Below are 5941 nucleotides of genomic sequence, written 5' to 3' on the forward strand. Positions count from 1 at the left end.
TGACGACGTACTCTGGGAGGATCCTCATGTTCATGTCCTTGCCCCAAACAACATACCACTGTGGGTTCTGCATGTTGTCGATGGCACTGTCGTAATTGTCACTGCTGGGGTGGAGCTTGGAGGACCCGGCCGGGATGGCCTCTGGCCGGCCCAACAGAACACGGCACAACATGATATGCGCCTCGCCGTTCTCATCTGCATTTGCTAGCATTGCGCTGCATAAAAATGATTTCATACTCGTAAGTTCCTTTATGCACTGCTTCACAGAACATTCAGAACATATTTCATCACCCGGACTCTAGGTAGCAGGAAACATGATTTAGTTTTGCTCGTATTCCTCCCTTCCACAAACCATTACCCAATCAAATTACTGCATTCATAGATAAACTAATACTGTCGTTCATGCAAACTTGTTTCCCCATAATTTTTGAGCTAGGAGTATGAATCAAGATATAGAAACCAAAGGCTAAAATAACATGGAATCAATTATATTATGGGACGGAGGGATAATATGAATGCAATTTGGAACAGATCCTGAATTGGTAACTGTGTCTGATAAATTATCCTACAGCTATATGCCTATATTCATGCTTGCCATCGATCAAAACCACAAATTCAGAACTCTGACCTGACCTGGCATAAGGAGACCGAGGCGGCGAGAGGTGGACGTCGTCGCCGTGCGCGCGATGGAAAAGGACCCGGTTGTTCATCCTGCCGAACCCGTGCTCCACCGCCTCCGCGGCCACATCCACCGATGGAGCGCCATACCACGCGAACTTGGCATTGCCCCCGTTGGCGCCGCGCGTAGCGGCTAGGAGCTGGCCCTGCATCTTGTCGCTGCTCTCGTTGGACCTCTCATCCACCCCGGACGAGGCCCCGTACTCCAGCTCAGGCTCGCCTCTCTTCCTCTTCATCCCGCTCTCTGGAACAGGGAAGAAGCAGATTTTCAAAAATGAAATCTATTGTTATAGCCCTCAAAAAGCAAAAATAAGCAAATTAATTTTCTGAGCACAAACACACCGAGATAAGATAAGCATGCCTTATTTTTCTGAATACAAACACAATGACATAAGAGAATCTAAATGAGGCATCATAAATTAATTTTCTGAATACAAACGCCATGACATAAGAGAATTTAAATGAGGCATCATGCCATCAGGAGCCGAGCGATGGAAACTTTCTGGTTAGGATTAGAAACATGGTTGATTCTGAGAAAAAAATGTAGGAGATGAAACCTCCCTTTGAAGAGAAAAAACGTGAGAGATGATGATTCCTGATCTCACTGAGTTTGTGCAAGCTGTACAAAAAAAATTCACATAAAACTTGTAATCAAGTAGTTGTAGTGCAACCTTCAATGTTTGGCCGGCAGCTAGAATATTAAATGAGAAGACAATGATCTTTTTTGATTATTTGTCACAGTACTGCAGCTAATCACCCTAGAAGGTCTTTCTGTAGTAGGTTAAAGAAAATTCAGGTTGACGCTGAAACATCCACAATAAGAACCTCGCTTTCAGAATATGCTTTTAGACAAAGAGCACAAGACCAGCTTGCCAATGTTGAATTTTTCGATTTCCTAGCTTATAGCAGCACGGACTTCATCAGATTAAAGTAAAACAGCTTCGGCTTCTACCTGTTTGATCAAACAGAGTAAATCATGTCACTATCCGGACCAGATTTCATGACTTCGCATGAACCGCAAATCACATGGTAGATCAGACAATCACCTAGCATGTTGTAGGCATACATAAGAAAATATGCTCAAGGGATTAAATCAAATGAGAGAATGGAAGAGGCAAATCAGGAGAGAGAGGGGGAGATAGCAGTACCGAATGCATGGATGTAGCCTTGCCATGGCAGCCTACACATCAGGCCTGCTGCACGGGGAGTGCTTGAGAGTGGCAGGAGATTAGGCTGGATTGAGGACTCCACCATGTCGCTGCTCTCGTCGGACCTCTCATCCACCTCGGACGACGCCCCGTCCCCCAGCTCATGCTCGCCCCTCTTCCTCTTCCTCCCGCTTTCTGGCACAGGGAAGAAGCAGGCCCCGCGGTCAATCCAGCCCATGGCGACCACCTCGGCGGTGCCAGCGTCGATGCGCACCATCCACAGGAAGTCGAACAGGAACTCCCTGCCGCCATACGCGGCCTCTGCGACCACCCTCCCGTCCAGGAACGCCCGGCGCAGAGGCACAGCCGCCTCGCCCTCGACATCAGCCCACGCGCCGCCCTCGAAGCAGAGGAACCTGACCAGAGCGCTGCTCCGCCGTTCTGCCAGCCCCGGAGGAGCGGGGGCGGACCGGCGCCCCCGATGCCGCCGAAAGCCACGGCGGGCCGCGGGCGTGAGATGCGGCGGATCCTGCCGGTCTCGTCCGGATTCGGCGACGGTGGAAAGAGGACGGGCACCGGGGAGAGGGGGACGGGGGCGCGGCGGCGGCGGCGGCGGCAGCGAGCACGCCTGCGTCGAGCGCGGCGCTTTTCGGAATCAGTCGACGGCGGAAAGCAACGAGAGGTGAGAGAGATCAGAAGAGACAGGGATGAGGGGAAAATCAGCGACAGATAGACTTTTTTAGTTCGCACTCGTGTTCGTGTTGGAGACGGACTGCTCCTTCGTGTGCGAGACCGACGACGACGTGTTTTTTTCCTCTACCCGGTTGATGATGCCCATATGGAGTGCGGGTTGATTTCATAAAAGATGAGGGACTTGTTTGCAAAAACGCAGCGACGGTGAATCCAGAGACCCAATCCGTGCTTTATCATTAGGGAGAGATAGGAAGAGATTTATTATTATTATTAGAGATAGACTAGTACAAATGCCCGTGCGTTGCACCGGGCGATCTTTTTTTGTAAAATCTGCTCCTACTCCGAGTGCCACTATGCGCCACTTCTTATATCCAAGACAAATGTCGAAACTAAGGTTACCCTCATTCGCTATAAGGTGAAAAATAATAACATCACAACCCATCACCACACACACAATCTGCTTCATCCACTTGAACACGGTAACCAATCTGTCTCATAGTTATCCTTCTTCCCGCCGTTGTTGACATAAGCCGCTCACCTAGTCGCAACGTGTCTGAACTTGGTCAATCTGAAGGCGATGAACTCACCCACCACACTGTCATTGAACCACACCGGCACAAGAGAACATTTATTATAACTTTAAAACCTAATCTTGTCGAGCTGGACCGTGAGGGCTGCCTTCCACGAATTGCTTCCTAATGTTCGCGATTGTTACATACTGATTTTTTTTTCACAACCAATATTTGTTAATTTGGTAAAATTTGTATAATATCAACCTTCAAATTTGGAGTATAGTGAATGAAAAAAAGATGAAACATAATTGTTTGCAACGGAAATCTAAATTGTTAACAGATCACCTAATGATATACACATTTCCACGTATAAATCTTCAATACATATTACTACAAAAAAGATCATCTGCCCATTCCGAACGAACTGAGATTTATCAGGAAACCACTCAGCAGTGTAGTAAAATTTGTTCACATTGACAACGTATTCTCCGATTTTCTCTTGAGAATTAAGAAAGATACTAATACAAAACTTAGTTTTTACATCCACATTATACATCTATGCACGCAGATGAAGCCAATGGTAGTGATACAAATAAAAGGCGGCTAATCAATCGACGTGACTACCGCTCGCCAAAGTACGGCTCGCATGCGAAGCAACCTCACCTTTCTTGGGTATGGCATCAAGTTCATGATCGATTCCTATGAACTTCACGACAAACCCAAAAAATGCATAGATGTTTCTTTCGTGAAATAAACGATAGATGCGATCATGAGAAGATGCACTACTAAACTGAACCGATAAATAAAGACGATTTAAGCCGGTGCATTGCAATGGGATAAAATGATGTGATGCAGAATCAGCTCTATCATAGGGTTGAGTGTTCGGGGTGCAGAAGCAGCTCCGCCTAGGGTTGAATGCTCTTAGGGGAGGGCGGTAGCAGCAGAGCATTTGAGCTAGTTGAGACCAGTGCGTTTTTACATTTTCCTGATAGTATATTTTATTTTCAATAGTAACTTATTGGTATTTCTGGTGCAAGCAATAAATAAGTAGTTGAAAGCACACCAAATACATACATTAATCCACTACTCAATACATACTGGATCACAGTGCTAAAGTCTGTTTCTAATTATAGAGTTTACATTTTTTTAGATGATACAAAGCACAGCACGTGCTCTCAGGCGAGAGCATAGAGCATTAGTATTGGTGTGCATATGACACAATTACACGGCAAGGCAACGGACTTAAGCATTAGTAGTAGTGTGGATACTACACAATCACAAAATGTAGTACTGCAAGGCAGCGCACGTGTATGTTTACTGATAGAATGCCAAACATATGCATCTCCATCGGGCATTTGTGCTAGTAAAGAGAGAAAAAGGGAAACTGAATTAGCTTACTCTTAACATTTAAACACTGAAAATAAGAGGGAAAACAGAGGCTTGTGTAAAAAAGAGGGAAAATTGAGACACCAGTAACCACCTCATTGATTACGTTAATTATACCTGAGAAACCATTTATCCATCACATCTCTAGAATGTGCAGAGGACCCTCGTGCAGGAGCAAGGGAATCAAGCTCATCGAAGAAAATTACTCATGGGCGTGCTGATCTAGCCTGAAATGGACAGTGAAAACTGAAAACCCGAGTATATGTGCATATTTCATGGCAATTACAAACATGGCTTGTGCAGATGGATATACCTTCTAAAAGATGTCCCTGATATTCCTCTCTGACTCTCCAACATACATGTTTGTCAGTTCTGGACCTTTTACGCTAAGAAAGTTTAATGAGCACTCAGTTGCTACTGCTTTCACAAGTAATGTCTAAAAATTCAAAAGAAAACATCCTAGTTAGCATGTATTATCTTTGTTGTCAGATACAACTAACTTTCGAAAAATGAGGATGAAAACTCAATTCAGACAAAGTATAAAACTCAGTACACCTACCTTCCCAGTGCCTGGAGGTCCATATAACAGGACACCTGATCGCTTAAGAAATTTAGAGCAGTACACCTGATACAGACATAAGGTTGCACTTGTAGAACTTATTTCTTTGGACCTGGGAATAAAAAAGTCAGTAATAGATGATAAAATAGATTTATTTAGGTAGTTGTGAAATATATTTTTCAGCTCCAGTAGTAACAATGGAGATGTCATATTTCAAATAAATAATGGACATGATATTCTACAGTAACAATGAAGATGTCATATTTCAAATAAATAATCGCATGATATTCTACAGTAACAATGGAGATATCATATTTCAAACAAATAATGGATACGATATTCTACAACTGCCAAATATCAGGACAGAACCCAAGAGAATTCATGATTATCCTCACCAAAATATCATTCTAGACTGAATACCTGTGCTACATGCCTCGTTTGACTATATAATTTTGTCGACAATAGAATACATCAGAGTAACAAATTAAAAATTGATAGCAAATTTCCCCATGATCTTCCACTTTTATTTGTCCATGAACTTATATTCACCAATAATAACATGCAATATTTTCAATCACTGAACCTAGCTACCCAAATAGGTAACTTTCAGACCAGACTAGAGAATTGTTCAAATTCTTGTTGAAATCGAGCTAGCTTTAGTAAAATTCCTACGCCCCAAAGAATCACGCATGGAAAAACCAACACAAGTAAAGAAGGTAACTGTGTAGCTTACATTGAGCTTCCAACTTTGATCACTGGTAGCTACAGAGTAAGTACAGAACAAGCTAACGCATTGTCCAGTTAGCATGCAACTGACTCCAACGCATAAGTAGAATTCATTGCCCCAGCGCCTGCCGCCGAAGGCGCTGCCCCTGCGAGCCACTGCATCCCATCCCGCTGACCATCGTACCCATCCTTCATTGCGCATGGCAGCCGCAACAACTTTTGTCTCCTCCTGGTCCGAG

At 44.2% G+C, this 5941-nt stretch overlaps 1 long non-coding RNA gene and 1 pseudogene across 1 annotated transcript; both read right to left on the bottom strand.

Moving 5' to 3' along the window:
- Window positions 1-839: 839 nt before the first annotated feature.
- On the bottom strand, window positions 840-2924 carry LOC119283380 (annotated as a pseudogene).
- A 1227-nt stretch (window positions 2925-4151) lies between these two features.
- Window positions 4152-5489, bottom strand: LOC119288609. Its single transcript, XR_005141227.1, has 4 exons — window positions 4977-5489; window positions 4731-4853; window positions 4535-4644; window positions 4152-4391 (listed from the first exon to the last, which is right to left on the bottom strand). It is a non-coding gene; the product is annotated as an uncharacterized LOC119288609 (long non-coding RNA).
- Window positions 5490-5941: the final 452 nt, after the last annotated feature.

Source organism: Triticum dicoccoides, chromosome 4A (assembly GCF_002162155.2).
Source record: "Triticum dicoccoides isolate Atlit2015 ecotype Zavitan chromosome 4A, WEW_v2.0, whole genome shotgun sequence".
In the NCBI taxonomy this organism is placed as follows: Eukaryota; Viridiplantae; Streptophyta; class Magnoliopsida; order Poales; family Poaceae; genus Triticum; species Triticum dicoccoides.